Source organism: Theropithecus gelada, chromosome 13 (genome assembly GCF_003255815.1).
Source record: "Theropithecus gelada isolate Dixy chromosome 13, Tgel_1.0, whole genome shotgun sequence".
Taxonomy (NCBI): domain Eukaryota; kingdom Metazoa; phylum Chordata; class Mammalia; order Primates; family Cercopithecidae; genus Theropithecus; species Theropithecus gelada.
The window spans coordinates 75,157,306-75,170,427 of NC_037681.1; the positions used below are offsets into that span (position 1 = coordinate 75,157,306).

At 43.9% G+C, this 13,122-nt stretch overlaps 1 protein-coding gene across 1 annotated transcript in view; it reads left to right on the forward strand.

Moving 5' to 3' along the window:
* Positions 1 to 1,462: 1,462 nt before the first annotated feature.
* Positions 1,463 to 13,122, forward strand: part of SPTBN1 (spectrin beta, non-erythrocytic 1) — a 211,549-nt gene continuing 199,889 nt past the window's right edge. Inside the window, exon 1 of the mRNA XM_025354672.1 lies at positions 1,463 to 1,654. The gene's annotated coding sequence lies outside the window, so the exon portion shown is untranslated. The remainder of the gene's footprint in view (positions 1,655 to 13,122) is intronic.

The window sequence follows — 13,122 nt, forward strand, 5'->3', positions numbered from 1 at the left end:
CACCTTCAGTTTGCTGTGTAAATTTCATTAAGTTTTATTTTAAAATATTCATTTAAAAATACATACAAACATATAAACTCATCAGACCAGGTTCTAGTGATCTGAGATAGAAGCATGGTCCAAACTACTTGACTGCCTTGTATTTTTGTTTTGTTTTAATCCAGGTGATCAGGTCTTTATGGGGAAAATCCCTGGTGTTTTTTCAAACAGGAAGGGCCCTCCTCCCTCTGAATGCCCGCAGTGCCGTCTTGTGCACCTTACAGAACAAGGAGAAAGTCAGTTTCTTCAAACTGTTTTCTAAAGAGCGTTTCCATTCGGGTTCCTGGTGATTCCACCATCTTTTCTTCACAATAGTGACGGTTCTGGAATTTCTACACAGTCTGAGGGGCTGACGGGGTAGACCAGGTGACTGGGAAGGGGCATGGCACATGACAAAAATTCGAGGAAACGTCCAGTTTCTTTTTCAAGGAATGCGCACAGGGGAAAACGCAAGTCCCCACGCCATCACGGGCCCTCCACCGCGGCCGGACGACCCCACTCTCGGGAATGACTGGGCAGGGCACCTGGCCTCAGGTTCGAGCGGAGCCTGCGCTGAGAGGCAGGAGTTGGGTGGATGAACCACTTGTAGGGTCTGCTCCCAGCTACCCAAAGCGAAAGGGTGGGCGAAAAAGCATTTGCAAAAGAAGAATACGTTAACCTCGCCAAGGAAAGACCCCCACCCCCCCTCCAGCGCCCAAGGTTTCCCACGAAGAGGTCGCCGTCGCCCTTCTCCAAGCTGGGCAGAACCTGTAAGGCATCACCACCTGCATCTCAAACCAACTAAGCAAGTGACGCTCCAAAGCCTCCCTAAACACCCTCTCTCCCCCGCATTCCAAACGCAACATCAAGGGCGAAAAGAGGCTGCACAAGTCACGTAGAAAATTAGACCGCCTCTTTCCATGGCGATAATCGAATTAGCCTCAAATTAAACGTGAAATTGGCCCTCTCCAGCTGTGGGGACAAAGCCCCTATTGTCCTGCTCGGGTAGCGGCAGCAGCAGTGCCCACCCCGCCCCGGCCAGCCTGGTCCCCGCCGCTGGGAGGATGAAGTCCGGGATGGGCCCTGGAAAAGCCTCGGCTGGAGAGGACGAGAACGCGCCCGAGGCTCGGCTCCCTGGCCGAGCGAGCGCCGGGTGGGCAGCTGCGGGGCTCGGGGCAGGAGGAGAGGGCTGGCGAAGCCGAGGGAGCGGGCGGGAGCGGGGAGGGAGGAGGGAGGGAGGAGTGCGGAGGGCGGAGGGCGTGCGGGAGGGAGTCCGCGAGTGCGCGTGTGTGTATGTGCGCGCGCGCCCGCCCCGCGCGCTCCTCTCCCCGCCCCTCGCCCCCTCCCTGCGAGCGCCCTCCTCTCCTCCTTCCCCCGCCCCCCGCGCTCCCGCCCAGCCCCCGGAATCAGTGCAGCTGTTGCCGTGCAGGCTGCGGATTCCTCCAGTCCCTCCCTCGGCCGCCTCTCCTCCCGGAGCTAGCGCGCAGCCCTGCGCAGCAGCGCCCACTGGTCCCGTCCTGTGAGCCCCGGCCCCAGCCGCGGACAGACCCGCGGAGTCGCCTCCCGGCCCACCCGCCCGGCCGCCGAGGAGCGGGAGGAGGACGGGACCCCGGCGCCCCCACCCCATCCCCGGGAGGTAGGTAGGGGGCCCGAGGTAGGGAGATGCCAACTCACTGGGGCTGCCTCCCGGGCAGGCTCCGCGGCGGCGGACTGGCGGGAGGAGGGGCGCGGGCCCAGGGCCGGAGAACGCGGCTGCCCGCCTGCCCTGCGCCCGGGGAGCCGCGTGGGGGCAGGGAGGCTGCGGAGCCCGGGCGGGGGCGGCGCGGGGAGCCCGGGTCGCGGGTGCTCATTGGTACTCGGGTGATGCGGGACGAGGGGCGGCAGGCTCTGCGGTGAGGTGGCCGCAGATCCGCCGTGCGCACCGCTGCCGCCCGGCCCCGGCCCCAGCCCCGGCGATTCCTCCTCACTGCCTCCGCTGTCGCCTCCCTGCAGCCGGGCGCGGCGGCCCCTGGCGCGGAGGTGGGTGCGGAGCGGGCAGCAGGAGGGTCTATTTTCAGGTGCCCTCCCTGTGGCCCCGCGGGTGGGGAGCGGGGGCGGCTGTGACAGGGCCGGGCTCTGCGCGTAGCGGTGCAGGGGATGCGGCCAGGCGTGGTCCCGGCTGTGCCGCGCTGCAGCTGAGCTGGAGGCGGCGGCCCCGCGCCCCCACCCCCGCCCAGTCCCAGCGCTCGCTACCCTTCTGCGCCCGCCCCCCCGCCCTTTCTGCCGTCCCCACTCTCCCAGGGCTGGGCGTGAGCCGCCTCCGGGCGCCGAGCCGCCGCTGCGCCCGCCCTTCAGCTCCTGCCACCCTCTCTTCAACAGGTTTGTCTCAGCGCGGGGACCCTCCGGGCCTGCCTTGGGTAGGTGGGCTGAAAGCCCCTCTCGTCATCACCCCCCACACCACGCCCACGGCCCTCTTTTAGGGGGCGCCTTCTCTTTGTTTTTGTGATAGGAAAGGTGCCAACTGCTGCCATCAGATGGGGAGGGGGTGGGGATCAGAACCCAAACCTCTGTCCATTATTTTTCCAACCCAAAGCCAGGCCAGATAGTGAGGACGGGGTGCGTGTGGGGGTGCTTTGGCGGAGGAGAAAATTGAATTCGGTGGGGTTTATTTGGGAGGGGATGTGCTTTTTTGGCAAGATGGATGGCTCACGGTGCCCTCGCCGTGATGCAGCACAATGCAGCAGTATCGCAGCTTCCTTGGTTCTCGCTGGCGGGGCTTGGCACGGCCGCTCGGCGCCTGCGGCCCCCGCCCGGCCCCACCCAGGCCCGGGGCTGCCCTTGGCCGAGGCCTGAAGCTGCTACTACGTTGTCCTGCAGCTTCTGCTGGATGTGGCGTCAGGAGGACCAGGTCACCTAGGTGTGAGCAGGGGAGAGTCTTCTCTTTTGGGATCATCCCTCCTGCACCTCTCGTTGGGCTGCGCTCGTTCGGAGGGGCGCCCTGCAGCACCAATGCAGGCAGAGGGGAGCCGGCCTGCGGATGCGGATCGGAATCTGATCTGCGACCAGGGGACCTGAGCCATAGGGAGGGGCTGCAGGAAGGACGGGGCCCAGTGGTGTGCGGAGGCAATGGTGCAGTCAGTGTGGGGAGTCGCAGCGTTATTCTGTGGATCATCCATAATGTATAACCACAACCCAGCTATGCATTAATTTCTTTCTACATGGAAAGTTGGTGTTTATTAATTGGACCTTCGCAACTGTGACATTACAGTACCTCTTCTGTCTTTGGTTAATACCAAGCATGCATTTTTTCTATAGGAAACCATTTTATAAATGAAATGATTAATGTGTTTTAGTTTTTATGTCACTAAGACATTTATAAGTATGTTAAAATTCAGTAGGTTGTTTTAAAAGGAATGTATATGTTTTTTAATGGATAGTAAATGATTCCTTTAGCCTGTATTTGTTTTGTTTTCATCGTTTGCTCTAAGTCAAGTACAATTGCATTATTTGGATGCTTTATTAAGGATTATTAGGTGTATGAGTGTCATGATGGAGGGTAAGTTGGTATTCAGATTTCTGTTGATTCAGATAGCCGAGTTTAGTGTCCAGGCGTAACTAATGGGATTATGACAGTAACAGGCTGCATTTGTGTTTGTTTATATGTATTTTTTGTATACATATTTTTCACAGCTGTGACTGGGGAGAGGGTGGAGAAGGGCAGACCACCAAGGCCTCTTGACTGGTATCTAGTTAGGAGGAGATGGTTCCCAGTGTTCTCATGTTTGGTCTCGGCCAGGACACAGGGAATTTCCCTTCTAAATGCCATTTCTATAATTCATTTATTCCGTGTGGGATGGCAAATGGGATATATTTCAAATGTCAACCCAGGCTTTTCTAAAATGTGTAGGTGAAAAAGGAAATTTCAGTATGCTAGTTGGAAGGGAAGGTCAGTGTTTGCAAGCCAAGGGCGTGCCTGCTTGTGTTTTTAAAAATTTCTAGTGAATCCAAGTTAGTGGCTTTTGATTTCATGTGGCTCTGCAGAATAGAACTGCATGTACATTGTGTGGTGTATGTGCATTATTTTGAGTTTCTGTTAGAGAAACTCAAAATATGAAACTCCCGTTAAAGTATGGGACTTTTTGTGCTGGTTGTATAAAATCGTGTTGCGTACAGATTTTTATGAATGTTGTTCCCATGGATCATCCAGACGTTTTGGATTTACTTTGTTGTAAGAAATATCCTGTGTTGATGTCACAGGAGGTTTAGCTGTTCTGACTTACACACCAGGTGCAGAATTCTGTTGGGTTAAGCTCTTTGTAACTCTGTCATTGCTGGAGTGACCAAAACCTTCATCTGAAAGGAGAAGTATTGGGCAGTGAAGGAACTGCTGTCACTAGGTCGTCTCCCACAGTTGAGGTTTTCTGTGAAGAGCTTCTCTTGGGCAAGACTAGTAACAACTATCTGTGATGTTGTAGAGCAAATGAGAAGACCTCACTCTGCTTGTGACACATCCTGAGCAGAGGCTTGGCATTGGCAGAGCTTCCTGGAAGGGTTTGTAGAGTGGTTGCTTTGTCTTGATGTATGAATGTATGACTTTACATGTGGAAGTACTATTTTGAAGTGGAAGGATTTTACTACTACTCAACATAGACATGATTAGTGGAAATCATTCAGTGTGGATACTGTCGAAATAATTTTAAGCTTTTCTTTTTAATAGCGTATTCTTATAGAACATTTTAAAGCCTGTTTTTTTTTTTTTGTTTTGTTTTTTTTGTTTTTTTTACGTGCAATGGCGTGATGCTCCTTTAATTATGTTGCACCGTAACTAGTATCTTCATTTTAATTGGGCTTTATTTAATGTTCTGTGGATCTCCCTATGGTAGCCCTAGTTTCTTTCACTACGTTTTTGGGAATGCAAACCATTCTTCCATAAGGAAGGGGCTAACTACCCCTGTTAGAAGAGTGAGCTTTGTAGGTCTGTGGAAGTGAGTAAAGCATCTCATGGATTTTTCCTGTAAGTTTTCAGTCTTTGCTTTTTCTCAGGGCATCTTTTATTTGCAAAAGACCTAGTTTAGTACTCTGATTTTTCTGGTAGCACTTGTTATTATATTTAAATTTTTATTGTGTAGGAATAACATCATCAATTTTTTTTTCTACTCAGTGGTTAAAGGAAATTATGCCAGTTAGATATACCTGTGTTTCTATTTTTTAAACATCTCTCGAGAAGCCATTTTCATAATGTCCTTTGCTATCATAGTGAGATTCACGGACCTCCAACATTAGAATCTCCTGGGAGCTTGTTACAAATGCAGATTCTTAGGCACCATTCTGAACTCAGCCAATCGGAATCAACATTTTAACAAGACCTTTAAGTGAGTTGTATACACATTGAATGAAGAAACTCTATTCTATTCCTTCAGCAAAGGGACCTCAATATCAAAAGTTTCCTTCTTGCATTTTCCTTTCTTTTGCTGAAGTATCAGCACATTTTTTTTCTTGATGATGGTGACAGAAGTGAGGCACTCACTGTAAAATATTTAATACAAAATTATTTTATAAAGCTGTTCTTTAATTCTTGGTGGAAGAGTCCTATATACCATGGTTTATTTATATTAATCAGTGTTTTAGGTTCTTTTGTTAAACACCTCTGAAGTTGAAAAACAGTTTTTTTCCCCTCTGAAAGAAGAAGGCATTGGTTTTGAGACATCAGAGCTGGAGCCCAGGAAGCTCACCCCTGAGCAAAGGGTCCCCTCTGCTCCCTCTGCTCTGCTCTGGCATCTTGATGTCTGTCATCTGATATAGTCAATGTCCTGCCCTCTCGTCCAGTCTTTTCTTAGAGTTGTTTTTTGAATCAAGTAATTGGTAGGTACAAAATAATGTTCCTAAAATATATGTTAAAGAATCGTAAACCAGCTGGGCGCAGTGGCTCATGCCTGTAATCCCAGCACTTTCGGATGCCGAGGGGGGCAGATCAGTTGAGGTCAGGAGTTCAACACCAGCCTGGCCAACATAGTGAAACCCCATCTCTACTAAAAATACAAAAATTATCTGGGCATGGTGGCAGGCGCCTGTAATTCCCAGCTACTCGGGAGGCTGAGGCAAGAGAATCACTTGAACTGGGGAGGCGGAGGTTGCAGTGAGCCAAGATCATGTCACTGCATTCCAACCTGGGTGACAGAGTGAGACTCTGTCTCAAAAAAATAAAAAGAATCATAAACCAATGGACACTCAGGTAGCCACCAGCTAGTTCAAGAAGAGCCTTGTACATCCAGAGCCCACCTCCATCATCCCATCTGAAACAACCCCATCCTGAATTTTATGCTTATCATTCCCTTCTCTATGGTTTGTCCTTTTTAAAAAATCTTGATTGTGTATGATTTTGAACTTTATATCAACGAAATTATACTTTATGTATTTTTCTGATTCACCTGTTTAGATTAACCTTCTATTCCCAAGGTTTATCCATTTCATGGCTGTATTTCATTGAGTTTCGCTTGCTGTATAGTATTCTACCATGATTTATTCATTCTACTCTAGATGGAGATTTGGACTGATTCCAGTTTTTTTGCTATTGTACAAGGGTTGCTGTGAGTGGTTTTTGTATATGGCTCTTGGTACATATGTGGAGGCACACACACCCACTTGCTGTCTCTAGGGAATGAAATTTTCTGGATCACAGGGCATGTGCATCATCAGCCTTAATAGAGAGTACCAAACTGTTTTTTACGAAATGGTTGATTGTGTTCCCACTAGCCGTAAGTATTACAGTTGTTCCACAGCCTTGCCAGTGCTTCACATACCAGGCTTGAAAATCTTGTCCAGTGAAATGTTATCTCATTGTGATTGTTATTTGCAATTTCTCTGATTATTGAGGTTGAATGTCTGTTTACATTGTTAACCATTTGGGTTCTTCCTTTTGCGAAGTACCTGTTCAGTCTTTTACCCATTTATCGATTTGTAGTTCTATATGTAGGTTACCTACTAATCCTTTGTGGATCTTATGTCTTGCGACAATTACTTCTCAGCTTGTGTTTTTTTTTAAACTCGAATTTGTGATTTCTTTTGATGATCAGTTATTTGTAATTTAGCAGAGTCGTAATCAGTATTTTGTCCTTTAAAATTTGTGAGGATAATTTTGTTATTGCAGAAAAGTTTTTCTTTGTTTGGAAAGAGCATTCGTTTTGGAATCAAACAGGTTCTGGGCCCAAATCCTAATGGTGTTGTATACTAGCCTTATGGCTACTGCTAGGTACTGGCTTTGAGCTAGTTAGTTACTCAAGACCACAGTTTGCTCATTGGAAAAATTGAAATAGTATTAGTTTATCTTACAGTTATGAGGCAGCAGTGTACAGTTCCAGGCACATAGTACGTGTTTGATTGATAAGAGTTCATTCCTTTCTCTTGGGACTGCCTAAGCACTATGACCCACTGATCCCTTTTGGTATACTTTGCAAAAACTACCTTAACATTTTTATGTCTGGAGAGCTATTAAATGGCTTATTCTAACTTTTATTTTTTAAAAGGCTGCATTACCAATGGCATTTATGTATTGATTACTACAGTCTGAAGAGACCGCTTACTAGAAACCCTTATCAGTTTAGATTCCGCTTCTTGAAAGTAATATATTTGTACACAGTTCTTTTGACCATTAAGCATTTATAGTATTAATGATCTCCCTTTGCTCCTACTCTGAGATTACTTTGTAATATTGTTTTTTATTTAATGAATAATTATTGGATACATTATCTTGCCAGGACTTGAAGTTGTTATGGTTTTTGGACTGGCTTAAAGTTGAATAAGAATTAGTTCCTGAATCAAAAAACTGTATACTTTAGTATATAGAATACATTTTATGTACCATACACAGAAGGTAAAATACCTTTTACAGGCTGGATGTGTGACTTTGGCAAACCCTTAACCCTCTGGTCTCAGATCTAATTTTATAAAATGAAAGACTTAGATGAAATCATAGTAGGGGTTAAAACATGGCACATGGCATCACTCGCTTCTGTTCCTGGCAGCCATCGAAAATCAGTAATGGTACTCTTTTTCCGCTGAGCTGAGATAGAGTCTCAGTCATATTCTCGACATGGTGTTCTAGGCAATAACTACCAGTGGATTAAATCTGGCATTCAGTTTTTAAGCTCCTGTACACTTCTAAATTCTGTGATTATAATATACTTGAGAAACTCATTACCTTGGCAGTGTTCAGAATACAATGAGACAGGAAGAAACTAGAAGCAAGGAGACAGGAGAGAAGTGGGAGTCCAGAAGTAAAGGGAGCAAGTTACAGTGGTGGCCAAGGGAACAAGAAGGAGAGGAGAGATGGGAGAATGGTTGTGAAGGCCCAATCCTATGCCAAGCTATTTGTAGGGTGAATGGATGGGAGGATGGATGGGAGGTGGTCCTAGTGGGTGAGGAGCTAAGCTAAGGTGATAAAGATTTCAAATTTGAATAATGACAATGAGCGTGTTTGGTGATGATGACGGAAATAGACAAGTCAAGGGCATGAGTGGATATTTGGGAGGACTATCAGTTTCACTTTAATAGCAGTGTTTGAGTTTGAAGTTCCAGCAGAACCCTCAGTGGAGGTGGAGAGAGGTCATGGCTAGAGAGGCTGATGGGAAGCTTTGGATGGAGGGGCCCTGGGCCCCAAGCTTCAGGCTCTTTAGTTACACAACCCACCCACTTCGCTCACACACTAAGTGACCTTGGGCAAACTGCCTAGATTTCTTTGTGTCCCTCAACATCTTCATCTGTAAAATAGTCGTAATGAGAGTACCTAGCACATAGGATTATTAAAGCCAAATGAGGTAATTCAGCACTCATCACAATAAATTTTAATAATTATAAAATGTCGAATTTTTGCTTAGTTTGACTTAATTTTATGCTTTCTTTCAAATAAGCAGTTTGATTTGTTTAGAAAAGCAAATAATCATTTAGGTAAATAATACTAAGTTCAGTCTGTATTAAACATGTCCCTATACATCATGTCAAAATAATAGGAAAGGAAAATCTGATTAATATATATGTATTTTTTAAACAAACAAGAAAATGCTAAAGCCCTGGAAGCTAAGGAAAGGATATGAGCAGATAGTTTATAAAAGAAGAAATCAAGGAGGCTGATAACTGTAAATTCAAACTCACCAGTGTATGAAATACAGACCAAAATAATCAATTAATTTTTCCACTTAATGGATAGATAAAATGCTCTGGGCTGCTGTGAGATGGGAGCTCTGCATCACCTGTTGAGAGCATATTTTGATTAATACAAAGTTAGGGGAAACAGTTGGGTTATATATACGTAACAGAAGCCTTAAATACTTACACCTCTTGAACTGAAATCTCACATGTTACTTGGTAACCTAAAAAAGCAATTAAAAATAAGGACAAGTTTTTAAACAAGGATTTTCTTGGCAACATTAATAGTGAAAAGGGGACATTTTTTTAATGGAGCATAATCAGATAAATTATGGCACAGCTGTGGGGTGGAATTCAATATAGTGCTTAAAATAATGGTTTGGAAGAATATTACTGAGATGGGATGATGCCGATAATACAGGGGTTACTGGAAATATTTGGATGCAAAACTGTATAGTGTAGTATAATCCTAGTTTTATTGTATTAAGTAAAAGACTGGAAGGAAATACATTAAAATGTTAATAGTTTGCTTTGGATGGTAGGTTGATGAGTGATTTCCTCTCTTGTATGGAAGGAAATTCCCATGACTTAATGTTTCTCTTTTTGAGTTTTGAAATATTTCACGGTAGAGAAGAATACAGTAAATAATACAGGTGACCATAAGGACCATTTTTGTTTGTTTTGTTGTGTTGTGTTTTGTTTTGTTTTGAGACAGAGTCTTATTCTGTTGCCCAGGCTGGAGTGCAGTGACACGAACACAGCTCCCTGCATCCTCGACCTCCTGGGTTCAAGCGATCATCCCGCCTCAGCCTCCCAAGTAGTTGCAGGCGTGTACCACCACACAGGGATAATTTTTAAATTTTTATTTTTTTTGTAGAGATGGGGTTTCACTGTGTTGCCCAGGCTGGTCTTGAACTCCTGAGCTCAAGTGATCTGCCTGCCTTGGCCTCCCAAAGTGTTGGAATTACAAACGTGAGCCACTGCGCCCAGCCTTAGGCACCATTTTTTAATAATTAAAAAAGCAATCAACACTTTAAAAATTCTAATTTTTAAAAAGGAAAGAAAATGTAAATCTGTCCAATTGTAGATCATTATTAAGAAATAGTTTTAAATCCAGTGATTGTTATATCTGTCCTTCTTTGCAATTTTCTAAGAGCAATGATATAATGTGTAAGTTAGCATCTTAAGGGTATAGGTGTGAGACAAATTAGTGTATTCAGATGTATTAATTCTCTACACTAACCTAGGCAGCTTAAAAAGTGCAGAGGACTGGAGTTCTTTGGTATTTCCAATCTCCACACTTGAGTGCAGAGCAGTGGAATTCCATGACGTGCTTGTTCTCACTTGTGGAAACCTAAACACTGCTACTGGTGCTAGTTTGTAACCACTAGACCATCATGTTTCATTGGAATTGGTCAGAAATGAAGATAAAATTCCAAGTGAACATTTTAAAATAAAAATCACTTCAGATTTAGATTTACTTTCAGTGAATGGTATCTCAGCATCTGGGAATACTGTAGGCTGAGATTGAGAGGAACTAATTTTAATATTCTTCCTTTTTTCTATGAAAAGAAATTATTATACAATGTTATGTTTTTGTATATGTAACATGTATGATGCATACATATCGTGTTTATCATATATATCTCTCTCTCACACGTGGAAGAGAGATGTGTGTGTTTGATTGAGTAATCTCTACCACGAAGGGAGGGACAAGGCTATTTTAAAACATTTTAAATGGGGAATTTTATAGAGACAGTATTTTGAAAATGAATCCCATGAATGAGTCAAGTTGTCCTTAGCCAGTGGAGGAAGTGTTTGGGAGGGAGTAGTACTTTCTGTTTTGTGGTCCAAAGTCTCTAACTGTATTGGTACTTTGTAAAATGTAATTTACAAAAATTAATGAATTTCCATGAATTTTGTAATTTTTCTGCCATCAGCTTTAACTGAGTGGTTGTTTGAGTAAGCTTTCAGGATTAATTGTGCTTTGACATAGGAAAATAAGATGTTATCAAGATTGCTTTAAAACTGACCCTTGTTTATGGGAATCATACTTCCATTCTTAAGAAACTCTCAACTGTGAGAGTAAACAGCTGAGCGATTTTTGGAATCGTTTAAATATCTCTGCTCTAGAATCGAGAGTGCCCTGTTAGTTTTGATCTTTAATATACAAATTTGAAGCCACTAGTTGGGCCGTAAAATATGTATTAGAACATAACTATAGATTTTTACCCAATAGATCAACTAGTATGAAATTTAGAATGATATATAAGTACAACAGAATTTATTCCTTTGAGGTATATATGTTCAATGTGTAATTTGTGTAATTAAGTATGTTTATTCTTAGAAAGTTCATGAGCCTATTAACAGTGGTTATCTTGGGTAATGGAATTGCAGAATATTTAATCTCTGTATATTTCTTCTCTCCATATTTTCTAAGTTTTGGGAAATAATTAATAAAGTCTTGCTCTTTATCAAAAATATCCTAACACTTCAGACCAAACCTCATTTTAGCAGGATACGAACTAATCAAGTGATTAATCAGCTAAATATACTTTCTGGTGTTCAATTTTTTTCTACCAAACTTACAAAAAAGCAGTATTAATAATGAAGATATAAAGAACACTGAAATTTTTAAAAGATCTTTTCATTCCTTGTTTGAATGTTCATTTTTGTTACAGCCTTGGCAGTTCATTACTTCTGCAGAGTGTGGGAAAAGCTGTAGGAACTGGGCTGCGAGAGCGCCTGACAGAAACATTTTCCAGGAGGAATCAGCCACTAATGGCCACTGCCTTTGGCTCTGGATGAAGTTTCATTTCCCTACAGTACTCTTGGGTGGCTGTTTCAGGGATACACTTTGTTCTAGTGTGTTTGCCTCAAGGCCAAATATAAATGTTGAAGGGCTGTACATTTTTCTGGAATGTTCTTCACCAGCTGTAAAGTCTTGGGCTGGGATAGGGATAGGGCATTTTTTTGCGGGGGGGTGGGAGGTGGCTTTTTTCTCTTTATCTTATCTACTTGAACGGGAAGGAAAACTTAGATTCTTCCTTAAAACAATACTTATTTATTTTGATCTGTGATGTTTAAACATTTTCCACAGCATTTTGAAACCTGCAAGCATAAGCATAGGAGTGCTTTTTTTTTTTTTTTTTTTTTTTTTTTGAGACAAAGTCTTTTCTTGTCCCCCAGGCTGGAGTGCAGTGGCGCGATCTCAGCTCACTGCAACCTCCACCTCCTGGGTTCAAGTGATTCTCCTGCCTCAGCCTCCCGAGTAGCTGAGATTACAGGCGCCTACCACCGTACCCAGCTAATTTTTGTATTTTTAGTAGAGTCTGATTTCACCGTGTTGGCCAGACTGGTCTCAACCTCCTGACCTCAGGTGATCCGCCCTCCTTAGCCTCCCAAAGTGCTGGGATTACAGGTGTGAGCCACCACGCCCAGCCAGGTGTGCTTTTACAGTGATTACAGTAGTCGTAAAAATTAAAATATTCTTTGTATTTTTATCACTTTAGAATCGCTGATTTTTTTTGACAATGTCTGCTAATATATACAGTATATGTAGTTTTTTTGAATAGCTGATGAAGAATATATACCATCATAAAGGCATAAGTTAGCATAAAATCATCATAACAAAAATAGAAAAGTATTTTTAAGATATCTTTTTATTGCCGAAATAATAGATGTTCATTTTAGATCATATGGAAACTAAAGATGAATAGAAAGAAGAAAATTAAAATCACTAGATGCTACATGACCCCAGAAGCATGCGGTTAATATTTTAGTGTTTCTCGGCTGGGTGCGGTGGCTCACGCCTGTAATCCCAGCCCTTTGGGAGGCCGAAATGGATGGATCATGAGGTCAGGAGTTTGAGACAAGCCTGGCCAACATAGTGAAACCCTGTCTCTACTAAAAATACAAAAAATAGCCGGGTGTTGTGGGGGCGACTGTAGTCTCAGCTACTTGGGAGGCTGAGGCAGGAGAATC